Genomic DNA, 14219 nt, shown 5'->3' with positions numbered 1-14219 from the left:
ACTTACAGCTCCAAATTTAAAGAAATGCGCGAAACGTTTGCCAGATGTCTTCTACACCTGTTCACATGACACGTCTCTTGCTGGAAACTGGTAGGATTTGAATCCTGAGAGTACCGAGTTAAGGCAAAACCGCATAAGACGACCATCTTTCCAACGGAATTGCAACATGGACAGAGTGAGTTCAAGTGTCACGCAAAGAGTTGTGGAAACGGTTGGCACTGCAATGCAAGCGATACTGTGCAGTCTTGACTTAAATGATTAATTAGTTAATTAACATACATAATTGACAAAGTCAGTCCTAAAGCAATGTTACATGCTTTCCAACACTGATCGCAGAATGGAACACATTGATGGAAAGCATCAAAGAGCAGAGATATGAGGGTCTCACCGGAAAGAAAGGGGTTGGTTGGGCTTTGTTGCTCAGAGACACTTGAATGCAGATAATAAACCGGAATTTGCAAAAAAAAAATAAAAAAAGAGCAGGACTAAGAAAAAAAGGGAAAAGGTGGAAGAGATCAGAAAGAACACGGGAGCAGCCAAGAGAGAGGAAGAGATGGGCTGAGGAAAGCAGAGAGAGATGGTAGAGAAGAAATGGAAGAAAGAGCAGATAAAGAGGCCGTGACCTCTCCATTTGGGAAATGATTGTATCTGGAATTTTAATATTCTCTCCTTGCCCTCTTTCATGCAAGATGGTTTGGAAGTGGATTTCACGATGCCATGTTCGATCTTAGAAAACTGGGCAACACTTAAACAAACTACCTACGCTCGAATTGTAGGATGCAAAAGAAAACGTTTTTCATCTGCTACTCTTGATCGTAAATTGTTGAAGCAATTTTTCATCACTGCTGAGATATTAATGGCAGGTCAAAATAAAACAGGTCAGTCAATCTGCCCAGGGTCACTGGACTCACCCTGGTAAAAAGGTCAAGGTGAGACTTCTCCAGTGATAAGGTATTAAGGGCTCTGCTCCCTCCTGCAGATGGAAGAGACGTCCGGTTCTTTCCAGGAAGCGCAGAGTTACAATCTGAACCAGCTAGAAACGTGGGCGAAAAAGTGGCAGATGAACTTTAACATAAACAAATGCAAGGTGATGCATCTGGGAAAGAAAAACAAGGAACATGAGGATAAGATGTTGGGGGTCAAGTTAACAAAATGCGAACGGGAAAGGGATTTGGGGGTACTGATTGACAGTACCCTAAAGCCATCGGCACAATGTGCGGCGGCGGCGAAGAAAGCAAATAGGATGTTGGGCATAATTAAGAAGGGGATTACGAGTAGATCGGAAGATGTTATACTGCCACTTTATAGAACAATGGTCAGACCGCACTTAGAATACTGTGTCCAACACTGGTCTCCATACCTTAAAAAAGATATAACTCTGCTGGAGAAAGTGCAGAGGCGAGCTACGAAACTTATTAAAGGAATGGAACATTTGAACTACAAAGATCGACTCAGGAAACTGGGACTGTTTACCCTTGAGAAGAGAAGACTGAGAGGGGATTTGATTGAGACTTTCAAAATATTAAAAGGATTTGATAAAATAGACCAAGAAGCAGCATTACTGACATTTTCACATGTGACACGGACAAGAGGTCATAGCCTGAAACTGAGTGGCAGCAGGTTCAGGACAAATGTCAGGAAATTTTCTTTCACACAGCGCGTGGTGGATGCCTGGAATGCGCTCCCGGAGGAGGTTGTGGAAGAGACTACTGTACTGGGATTCAAGCGCAAGTTGGATGCATACCTTCTTGCATATCATATTGAGGGATACGGTAAATCCGGGTCTCCATAAAGGAGTACCTAAATGGGCCGCCGCGTGTGCGGATCGCCGGACTAGATGGACCTCGGTCTGATCCGGTGAAGGCGTTTCTTATGTTCTCCGTTTGCCATTTAAAAATCTCCCATGTACCATTTTTCCACAAGGTGATGTTTTCTTCACAACGGCGGAAACAAAAGCCTACGGGCTTCACATGAATTTGGAAAAAGAAAGAAAGCAAAATGTTTCTTCTAATGAAACCCACTCCCTCCGTTTCCAGACTTTGGAAGCTCTCACACTTCCTGGTTTTTTAAGAGCCAAGTCCACTAGCATAGTGGTAACTATACTAGCGTGAACCATGCGTTTGACAGCGCACCCTGGGGCGAAGGGCGGTGCAAGCCTTTTCTAATGGCAAGGTTGATTCACATTCAAGTTTCAAGTTTATTAAATTATTTGATTAAACGCTTTTCAGGATACAAAGCGTTTTACAAAGAAATAAAATTGGATTTCTTAAATCACAAATACATCGTAAATAAAAATTATTACTTTAAAATTAAAAAATTAATATTAAAAAAAAACAAAAACGAACTGGGGTAACAAACACATGAAACAGTAGGAAAGGAGGGAAAAAGAAAAAATACAATTAAAAAAAAAAAGAAAATGTGTTGATCAGATTAGGTTAGAACATAAGGATGATGTGAGAAAAGAATTTGCAAACATGAAAATCTAAAAAGAGGGGAAATATAATCTGAATTTAATACAAGACGATGAGAATAAGAATCAACTGGAAAATAAACTTTTAGTTAAAGGCTTCTTTAAAAAGAAAACACTTTAAACTATTTTTGAATTTTTTCAAATCTGTGCTAAAGAGGAAGATACAGCGCTGATTGGTTGAGCAATGAGCCCCAATCCCCAGGACCAATCCTATTTAGGTGATACATTCAGCCAGCGCCCGGTACCCAGAATACCCACAGCACAGGTTTAAGAAACAATTTTGTGCGTATCGTTGCAAACCATGGCCCTCTTTTACTAAACCGCGGTGGGCGCTAAAGGGTCCAACGCTTATAGCAATGCTAAGAGACTATTGGAGCATTTAGAGCTCTGGGCCGTGGTAGAAACCTCTACCGTGACTTAGTAAAGAGGGGGGAGGGGTGTTATATTTTCAATTGAACAGTTCAGAATCAGCAGCAAACATGAATTCTACCTTTCCCCCAGCATCACAGGAATATTGCCTGCCAAAACTCAGTTCAAAATCACGGGTTAATCCCCCTTAAATGGCTCTCGTGCCACCAGTGAGCGTGAACAGTAAGTCAGTTGAACGGTCTTGGTTTTGCCTTTCTTCACTATAATTACTGCCAGTGGCATAGTGAGGGCGAGTGGCACCCCTCCCCCGCCCCCCCCCTGCCATGCGCACGCCCCCTTCCCTTCCCCCGTGCCTCTTTAATTTTCCTAGCGCAAGCTGCCCGCGTCGTGTTGGATCTCCCTACGATGTCCCTTCTTAGTGACATCAGAGAGAGCCAATACTGACGCGGGCAGCAAGTTCGTGATACTGCTCGCGCCGGGAGTCGTAAAGGAGCGGGGGCAGAGAGGAGGACGGCGCCCCCTCCCTTTCTATGCCACTGATTACTACAACGCTTTCGACACGAAAGCTGAGCACAAGCAGAGATCCAGAAAGCCGTAATGGCAGAGGGGCAGACTTACCTTCGTAGGTAGCGTGGAAGCCTTGGGCGCTGACGGCATAGTCACTGACCAGCCACAATGTCAGAATGGTGCCGGTACCGACAATGGGTGCGGGAAGCTGGAAACCGGTTAATCTGCAAGGGAAGAATAAGACACGGGGTGTTAAATCTGAATCTCTTCCCTATGTCTGTCTTGCGAGTGGAAAGAACCCAAAGAAGACACGGAAGTCGTTGCGTGGACTAAGGCTTCCACGCAGATCTGAAGAAATGCAACGCACTCTCTGGATCGCCTTTGAATTTAATCGAGCTAATGCTCGATCCGTGGCTCCGGTTCACTGTCCCACAGTGTTTACAATCCAGAGGGCTCGTATGAACACAAGGCACTAAGGCCACTCATTCGTGTACAGACTTGACATGTGACCATCTCTGGGAAAAGGTGACTACAGTAACGATAAACAAAAAAAAATGAAGTTCTCCTGAATTCTGAAAGAGCAAACAATTTGTAATACAGCAATTCAAATGCTTATTATGGACCCATGACATGAAAATCGCTTGTTCTCAACGTTTTGGATCCACTACTTTAGGGAAAGAGACAGGATGGGGACTTGTATACCGCCTTTTGATAGTTTTAGACTACGCTCAAAGCGGTTTACATACTGGTACTTCAAGTATTTTCCCTATCTGGGCTCACAATCTATCTAATGTACCTGGGGCAGTGGAGGATTAAGTGACTTGCCCAGGGTCACAGGAAGCAGAATGGGGTTTGAACCCACAACCTCTGGGGGCTGAGGTTTTAGCTCTAACCACTGTACCACACTCTCTTCAAATAATATGAGAAGTGAAACAAGTATAGAACAATGAAGCCATTGTGACATCACTGAGGAGGTTGGCTCTTATTGGTGAACTGAGGCATTATGACATCAGAGAAAGGGATTGGGACTTCTATACCACCTTTTTGTAGTTTTTCAACCATACTCAAAGTGGTTTACATCTAGGTACTTCAAGCATTTTCCCTGTCTTGCCCAGTGGGATCATAATCTATCTAATGTACCTGGGACAATGGGGGGATTAAGTGACCTGCCCAGGGTCACAAGGGGATTAAGTGACTTGCTCAGGGTGCTGAGGTTGTAGCTTTAACCACTGTACCACTCTAGAAATCAAAATGTAGTAAAAGTGAGCCAAGTACAGGACAATCAAGCCATTGTGACATCACTGACAAGGTTGGCTCTTATTGGTGGAATGAGGCATTATGACATCAGGAAAAGGGATTGGGACTTGTAGACCCCCACATACAGTACTTCAAGCATTTTACCTGTCTGTCCCAGTGGGATCATAATCTATCTAATGTACCTGGGGCAGTGGAGGATTAAGTGACTTGCCCAAAGTCACAGGGAGAAGTGCAGGGTTTGAACCCACAACCCCAGGAAAAATACACTCCCACAGACTAAAGCATAAAGTGTTAAGATAGGGTGGTTGAAAATCTCAGAAACCAGCTTGGACATATAGAAATAAATTTCTCAGCCCAGACTTGCAAGTTCCACGTTTCCATCATTGATCCACAAAACCTCCCTCTCCTTTTTTAACACTCTATAATTATCACTTAGATTTTTTTATTATTTCTTTCTTAAAAACCCTTTCAAAGGTGGATCCTTTCTCTCATATTTTGAATAAATTATCTTCCACCCAGCGAAGAAACGGAATAACTTATCTTAAATAGATGCAAATGATCCCGTTTCGCCCTTTCTCAAGGGTTCAATAATGACGCTGCATCTATCAGAAATATAGCAGCAACTCTGTGGAACAAATTAACTGATCTTCAGAAGCTCAGGAAAGCGCTCAAGACTACACTTTTTATAGAGGCACTTGCTGATGCCCCGGCGTTGCACGGGTATTTAATTATAGCAATAACACTGTAAATGGATTCAAATAAAGATACTTTATAGAGGTGAATGAAATTATTTTTTTACAGCTTAATAAAAAGTACAATATTCAAATTATAATGTGAAATATTTGACAAAATGAATACAATACAACTAACGCAAAATGTGATTATAAACAAAATTTTTAGTTTCACCTCCTGGAGCAAGAACATATAAATTCTTGGGTGAACCCACCCTTGAGCAAGCAACATAGAGTTGTGGGCCGCGAGACCCCCAGAACATATCACCCCAGGTAGTGAGGGATCTGCATACCAAGTTTCGTTCAAATCGGTCAAGCCGTTTTTGCGTGATCGCGGCACATACACACATACACACACACATACATACCTCCGATTTTATATATATAGATTCCAATGAATGATGATTCTGGTTTAGTCCGGTTTTTGGACTGATGTACGTATAACGAAGCGCTGTGAATTAATTGTTTGTTGCTTGTATAAATTGGGGGTTTTTTTTGGCATGTTTTTAAATTTTATTTTATAGATGTTGCTATTTGTAAAGCCACCCAGGAATAGGCGATTGAGAAAACTTTTCAATCAATCAATCCCTTTTTCCCTAAGCTGGCTGGTTTTTCATTGCTGCAGAACATTCGTTTGGCTTTGTGGTGTCATATCTGATACTTGGCAACGAGACCAGTGTGTTCTTTTCTTGGTATGATTGATAAGAACATAAGAACTGCCGCTGCTGGGTCAGACCAGTAGGGTGTCAGGTCAAAAGCGCGCCGGGACAAAGGCGCGCCCAGACAATTGAGCGCAGCGCGCACCGCCATGCCGCTCTAAATTACTGTAATGTAATGTAATTTATTTCTTATATACCGCTACATCCGTTAGGTTCTAAGCGGTTTGAAGAAAATATACATTAAGATTATAAATGAGAAATAAGAAGGTACTTAAAAAATTCCCTTACTGTCCCGAAGGCTCACAATCTAACTAAAGTACCTGGAAATTAATAAAGAAGAGAAAATAAAGATGATTGAAAAAAGAAAAATTCTATGTGAATTTATAGGATGGAAATTAAACTGACAGTGAAGAACTGTATGAAAAATACATATGGAATTCAGTTAGAGAGGGTAGATTACAATCTATTTATGGTATTTGTTTAATTGGAAGGTGTTAAGGTGGGTAATTTGGGGGAAGGTTATCTGAAGGTAGGTGAATCTTCTGGAGGTAAAAGAGGAGGTAAAAAACTAAATTACTGTTTTTAGTGCTCCAACGGGGGGGGCGTGGGGGGACCCCCCCCCACTTTACTTAATAGACATTGCGCCGCGTTGTGGGGGCGTTGTGGGGGGTTGTAACCCCCCACATTTTACTGAAAACTTCACTTTTTCCCTGTTTTTAGGGAAAAAGTTCAGTTTACAGTAAAATGTGGAGGGTTACAACCCCGCAAACCCCCCATAACGCCGGCGCAATGTCTATTAAGTAAACTGGGGGGTTCCCCAACAAAAACCCCCGTCGGAGCCCCTAAAAACTGTAATTTAGAGCGGCACGGCAGCGCGCGCTGCGCTCAATTGTCGGCGCGCGCTTTTGTCTTTCGCGCCATTGTCTATGAACCGACCAGTAGTCCATCGTGCCCAGCAGTCCGCTCCCGCGGCGGCCCCTAGGTCAAAGACCAGCGCCCTGAGACTAGCCCTGCCTGCGTTCGTTCCGGTTCAGCAGGAACTTGTCTAACTTTGTCTTGAATCCCTATGCTCTAGTGTTTTTTATATATATATATATATATATATATAGTTTCCAAGTTTCCAAGTTTATTGGTTTTTAATATCCCGACCATCAAACAATTGTCTGGCCGGTTAACAATCAGCTTAAAAAAAAGAATTAATAGTAATAGGATGTGAATGGAAATATCTTAAATTAAACATAAATGACAAAGACTTGACAAACTTGAATGTGAGGAAATTGTGGGGGAAGGGAAAAAAGTTACATTGTATAGAAGAAATGGAGAGAGTGGGGAGGGGATGAACATGAGGAGGGGGGAACGTTAATGTAATGAATAATGGATACTTGTCTAATGAATGAAAAAGAGCATTTTTTTTTTTTTTTTTAGGTTTGGTTAAATGCATCCTGAAATAAGAATGTCTTTAGATTTATTTTAAATTTAGCAAGTTGTAGTTCATCTCGGAGATGTTGTGGCAGTGAGTTCCACAATGTTGGGGCGGTAATAGCGAAATTGGTTTTACGAGTATAATAAGAGTCTTTTAGGGACGGTATAAAAAGGAGCTTTTGGTCTGAAGATCTCAAAGTGCGCGGGGAACTTTGAGGTATAAGAAGCTTATCAAGAAAAGTTGGTTGATGTAGAAGTTTGATTTTGAAAGTGAGAAGAATGATTTTGTAAGTAATACGGTAGGAGATGGGAAGCCAATGAGCTTCTTTTAAAAGAGGGGTGACGTGGTCATATTTGCTTTTTTTATAGATAAGTTTTATAGCGGTATTTTGTATTAGCTGGAGGCGTCGTAGTTCTTTTTGTGAGAGGCCGTTAAGGAGGGAATTGCAGTAATCTAGGTGAGAGATTACCAGAGAGTGGGTCAAGATAGTGATAGAGTCAGTGTTCAGAATGGATGTTAAAGATCTGATAATGCGGAGTTTAAAAAAACATACTTTTACTACAGAGCTGATATGCTCATGGAAGGTGAGATTGCTATCAATGATGACGCCGAGTAATTTAATTTTTGTTTCCATTTGTAATGGAGTGGATTTGATAGAAATAGTTCCGAGTAATGATTCTGATTTTTTGATGGGAAGTAGAAGTACACGAGATTTATTTATGTTGAGTGCGAGTTTGTTTGTATATAGCCAATCATGTATGTTATCCAGTTTATTATTTATGTCTTTTGTATCTGAAATATTAGTAGTATTGATAGGGTGGAGGAGTTGAATATCGTCGGCGTAGGCGAAAATGGTGAATCCGATGGATTGGGCTAGTGTATTTAAATTTGTAGCTGTGAAAAATTAGACACGAGTTTGATTATTTAATGGTATTTTAATTGATAGGTATGGAAAAGTGGATTTCCTCAGTTCTACTGTGGTTTGCTAGAGATAATATTTAATAGGTTTGTTTATGCCTGGGACAGAAATTGAATAAAGAAGTGCAAGGTTGACTGAGCAAGACGCTTGCCCACTCCATAGCTACAAGGTTATGAACCCACCAAAGGAAAAATAAAAACACATTGTCTGCTGGGTGCTTTTTGGGGTTTTTTTTCAAAACATAACCAGGCAAACAAAATATTGACCAGGAAATAGGAACAGAACAATCTGTCAACAGAAGGAAGAGAGCTTGTGCTTATTACATGATGGCCGGAGACTGCTTCAGAGATGAAAGCACGCGGGACAATCGCACGCAGGACGTTAGTGCGCCAGATTAAAAGGTAAGTTTAAAGCGCCCTGAGGGGGGGTGTTGCCGCTGCCGTTGGGAGGGTTTGGGGGAGAACTCCCCCCCCCCATTACAGAGGAAAGTGTAATTTTTCCCAGTGTTTTAGTGAAAAATTTCCTCTGTAAGTGGGGGGGGGGAGTTCTCCCCCAAATCCTCCCAACAGCAGCAGCAACTGTTCTAAGTAAGCTGGGGGTGGAGGGTTCCCCCCCCCCACCCCCTCGGATTGCTTTAAACTTACCTTTTAATCCTGCGCGCTGACATCCTGCGCGCATTTGTCTTAGCGGGTTTGTCGGCGCACGATTGTCCGGGGCGCTTTAGTCCCGTCACCAAAGAAAATGCCCCCCTTCCCCCTCCAGAGGGGCCTGTGCAGTACCAGCTGCCTTCACGGGGCTTTCTAGGTGCGCATTTAGAAAAAGAGCTGCCGCTTCTCCTGTCCTTTCTGCTAGGCTGACAGTCATTACTCTGACATTGCGAGGGACGGTTTTATGACACAGATTAACATAATCTACTGCCAGGTTTTAGGACAGAAACTCGCCTTTCTCTGGCTGAGGCATCTGCAGTATATCAGACTCAGGAAGGAAGGCATCTAAACACTGAAGTCCTTTAGAAAAGCAACCAGATGAGGATTTAAAAACCCCAAAAAACAAGACAAACAACCCCATGGCAGGGAGGGAACCGTACACATCAATCTGAGATAGAATTGAGCTTGTTTATTGAATACAGCATACATATAGAAAGAAGCAGATCTATAAAAACAACAGTCTATGTTGAATATCCTCTCAGACCAGACACGGTCCATGTTTCGGCCTCAAAACTGAAGCCTACGTCAGGGGTGTAGGCAACAATCCACTAGGTGGCGCTGTTAATTCTATTCACTCCCCCTGTCCCCCAGTGAAATGCAAACCAGACCTAGTAAACCCAAATCCCGTGGCAATAGTTGTATCATTTTATACCAAGAAAAAAAGGTTAGAAGCATGGAGTTTAATTTCTCCAGATCTGCCCCTTAACTCCCTTCCTTCTGGGACTCCATACACCAGGGAGTGAGCTCCTCGTGGGCCTGGGCCTCCTCACTTCCCCTTCATTTCCTTGGAAAGCATTCGCATGAGAGAAAAACGCTCATCCCAGACTTTCGCCTTTTCCTCCCTCAGCAAAGGAAACAAGTTCAGGCACTAGGGCCCAAAGTCTGTAGCCAGCGCCTAAAGGTAGGCATCTATTTCGGAGACGCCCAACTAGATAGAAGAACAAGCGCAATGAAGCTTTTTAATCAGCAGTGATTGAAACGTAGGCGCCTATCAAGAGAGCGCGATTCTGTAACAAGGCGGCCTCTAAAAATTTAGGCGGCCTTCAAAAAAATAGGCGCTATGCATGTTAGGCGTGGGCGTGGCTACATGTTAGACGCCTTCTTACAGAATCTCTGCTCTTAAGCGTGCTTAAGCGCTCAGCTAGGCCTAACTTTTAGTTGTGCCTAGAGCTGGCCTATTTCTTGGGCGCCTCCAAAATAGGTTCCGCTCAGCACCCAATTTTCCTTGAATCGCGCTGAACAGTGCCGAATTAGGCGACTAACTTTTGGGCGCTTCTTTTAGAATTTGCACTTAGGTTCCTAAACCAAGAGTAGCCTGATTTGTACAGCCTATTAAGAACGTCACAGCCGCTTTTTTGCACAAGGATGTTGATATTTTTCCATTCCTGGGCTATTACTGAATTCTCGTTAAAACAATCTTACTGCCATGGAAAGCTCTCCTTGCGATGTACAAAAGGGAAGCGCCCCCCCCCCCCCCCCAGCAGCTCTGGACTTGCCAGTAGCTGTCCTGTGTTTTGTTGGGGGTCAGCTGGGAGAGTGGCGGCTGTCTTTTTTTTTTTATAAAGGACGCAGCTCTTGTGCTCACAATTGTGGCCTTCTTAAAAAAAAAAAAAAGATTGCAACTCCGGAGCCGCCTTGGGAACCGCGAATCAGCTGAGCCAGAAACTGCTGCTCTGCCAGCTCGCTGATCACAGCTCTGGAGCCACCATCCGCTGACAGATGGAAGGTGAAAGGCAGGAGGAGGAGCAAGCTGCAGCCACAGTTCCTCCCCCTTTTTACCAGGACTGCTCCGCACGAACAGCAAATATCTTTTGCATGCTATTTGTACCGAGCCTCACCCAGTCAAGAAAAATCACTTTTTACCATGGTGTTGGAGTGTTGTGCATCGAGGCCAAAACCACATCTATGACCCCATAAAGGACTAAAGCGTCTGGACAGTGAGCCCGAGCAGCTCAAGGTCAAATGACAGCCCTGTTTTACATTTTTCTCCAAGTCTTCATTAGATGAGGTCAGAATCTAATATCTTCTCCACTATCCCCTAGGCCAGGGGTAGGCAATTCCAGTCCTCGAGAGCCGGAGCCAGGTCAGGTTCTCAGGATCTCCACCATGAATATGTACGAGATGGATTTGCATGCACTGCTTTCAATGCATATTCATTAGGGACATCCTGATACCCAATTGGGTGTGATGCGATGATGTCACCGCGTTGCATCCACACATGCCCTCCCGACGCGGTCCCAAGGTGGAAGCTTTTCAAAACCCAAACAAAGTGCCAGATTTTGAAAAGCCGTCCGGATGCCCGGACATGTCCTCTTGCCTGTTTAGATTGTAAGCTGTTTCAAACAGGGTCTGTTTTCTTACTCTCTGTGACTCTGTGCAGCGCTGGTAGCGCTATTGAAAAAATTCATAGTAGTAAATCCAGACATCTAGTAACCCTATGCATGTACATTAGGAATATTTTGTAAACCTGGCCTGTTTGCCTGAGGACTGAACTTGGACAAGTCTGGCATAATAGCACTGGAATATGGCAAACACTATTCTTAACAGCTGATTTTCTAGAACATTCTCACTTGGAAAGCAGGGGATGTAGGGAGAAACCGCAGGAAAATGACATGAAGTGGAGGGTCCAACCTCTCTAGACAATATACTCCTGGCTCCGTACGTCAGTGCTTCCCTATCCTCACCTGGAGCCAGACCTAGCTAATCGAGTTTTCAGGATGAGCACAATGAATATGCATGAGATGGATCTGCATATATATAGGAGGGTCACTGTATGCAAATTTATCTCATGCCTATTCACTGTGATAATCCTGAAACCTGGCTGGCTAGATGGGCCTCCTGGAGAGGGTTGAGAAGCACCTCCCTACTTAACTGAACCCCCTTTTTAGTCCACTCCGTACCTAGCCCCTCCTCCCTCTCAAGCCGCCCCTAGAACTGGGATCTGCTAGGCTTTGCCTCAACGTACCTCAGAGTGCGACGACTCAGTGAGAACAAGGTGACCAAGGACTCAAAATCTAATCAAAGGGAATCTGAAGAAGGGAAGCTACAGAGCCACCGTTTAGCACACTAAAGCTTTTGTGGGGACCTTCTAAGCGTTTTCCACGTGAAAGGTCCATTTTACACAGAGAAAAGGATTTTTTTTTTTAATGAAATCATGCAACCGCATAGAGACATGAAAGGAAGATGCAGAGAGAGTGTGCCCACATCTGTGTGATTTCAGTTCCTAGGGAACGGAGCGGGCAGAGTGGAGGTGGCATTAGAGGATGTTTCCACTAGAGAACGATATGGGGACAAATTTATCCCCGCTCCCGCAGGACTTCAATTTCCCAGTTCCATTCCTAAAAGCTCTGCTTTAACTGTACAAGTATCCAACACTTAGTTTGAGTGTTTGAGGCTTATGCAAATGAGGAAGGGGGCAGAGACAGGAAAAGAACTCGTGAGGATGGGACGGGGAAAAGTTTGTCCCTGTGTCTTTCTCTATTTGGGAGAGCGGTATAGGTAACTGAATTAATAAATAGTGTGAAGAGTTTTAGCCTCTGGCAACCAGAGTTGGCATTGTGACATCATAATGTCTCATTCCACCAATAAGAGCCAACCTCATTGGTGATGTCACAGTGGCTTGATTGCCCTATACTTGGCTCACTCACACCTACATTTTGATTTCAAAAATGGTGCAGTTTAGAGATTAACACGGGGACAAATTTTTCCTTGTCCACGCAAGTTTTAGTGCTGTCACGGTCCCATTCCTGTACGCTCTGCCTTGACCGCACAAACCTCGAACACTTATGGATTTGAAAGCGTTTGAGGCTCGTGCAGATGAGGACAGAGCGGGCAGGAATGGGGCAGGGACAGGAAAAGAACTCGCTGGGACGGGAAAATGAATTCCCACGGGGATGGGGGAAAATGTGTCCCTGTGTCATTCTCTAGTTTGCACGCCTTTTATAAAAGACACAGGTCTGCATGTGTAATGCACGAGCACATTCGGGTCTCTTGCAGAGCAGCTGTATATATGCTCGGGGACATTTGCAATGCCATTATGGCAGGTTCTTGGATTCCCCTTTTAACCCTTTCAGGACCAAGGGACATATTTGTCCCATAACTTTAAAATCCTATAAATTTTGATTGGGATAGTCTACAGTTCTAAATTTGATATGTACGGATTCCATATGATACTGCCTTTATGTAAACAAACTGGTTCCGACATTCATTCATTAGCGTCGTTGCCAGATTGACGAGAAGATTCACTTGCCACACTGTCCATAAGCCAGAAGTTTGATTTTTTTAAAAAAAAATAATGATATTTCACAAAAAAAATCAATTTTTTGGCATCTGCAAGCCCTTTTTACCATAAAAATGTCGTCAAAACCACAAAAATTGGCCTACGATCCTTATGGTCCTGAAAGGGTTAAAAAGTCACATAGGCTTAAATAGCTGTCGGTTACAAAACAACCCCAAGAGGATGATGACCACAGACAGAAGCCAAGCCCACGAACAACTTGAAAGAAATGGGCCCGTGGATCCAACGTGACTGCTTACGTTTCTTACTTTCTGCGACAACGTCAGTGGCTTTAAATCGTGAACTTGTGCACAATAACCTGTTTCACAGCAAAAAGTGGGAAAACAAAAACGGACAATTCCTGGGGATTACTGCATATTTTTAATGTGTCGGACTAAAGAAACACCTGCATCAGGACCATCTATTCCACAGTACAATATCCTGCACCAACTCAGCTTGAAATTTCCTGCCTCTTTCTGCATTGCAGTCCAGCTGAACACAGTGGAAGCATTTCAACGGTTCCCCCTTATAATCTCCCAGCTGCCACGTCATTGACATCACAGAGGCCGTGCCATGGAGAAAGCTAGTGCCTTCGACAGTAAAACGCCAGTCAAGAGGGCACAGCTGAATACACGAGCAGATGCCGTCCTCTGTCAGACGACCTCAAGATCAAGTCTCTCTCCTCCCTTGCACCGTCCAGAGCTTTATCTGTCTTTCCGGCATAAGGTGCCCTTAACGTCTGCCATCTAAAAGTCCCGTTTCATATGCGTAGCTAAGCAACAGGCTTGCACGTTCTGCCATTCTGTCGCTGCACACCTGGCTCAACGGTGCTTTAAAACTGCGAAGCATGGATGATTATGGTTTTCAAGCGCATTGTTTACAAGTTGCGCTGCTGACTCTG

The 14219-nt window shown here is 43.7% G+C and overlaps 1 protein-coding gene across 1 annotated transcript in view; it reads right to left on the bottom strand.

The window, feature by feature from the left end:
• Positions 1 to 14219, bottom strand: part of CSMD2 (CUB and Sushi multiple domains 2) — a 536551-nt gene that overhangs the window by 460734 nt on the left and 61598 nt on the right. Inside the window, exon 2 of the mRNA XM_033956853.1 lies at positions 3458 to 3570. The gene's annotated coding sequence lies outside the window, so the exon portion shown is untranslated. The remainder of the gene's footprint in view (positions 1 to 3457; positions 3571 to 14219) is intronic.

This window comes from Geotrypetes seraphini, chromosome 8 (assembly GCF_902459505.1).
Source record: "Geotrypetes seraphini chromosome 8, aGeoSer1.1, whole genome shotgun sequence".
NCBI lineage: Eukaryota > Metazoa > Chordata > Amphibia > Gymnophiona > Dermophiidae > Geotrypetes > Geotrypetes seraphini.
The sequence above is the reverse complement of the archived record's forward strand: the minus strand, read 5'-3'. Positions and strand labels throughout refer to the sequence as shown.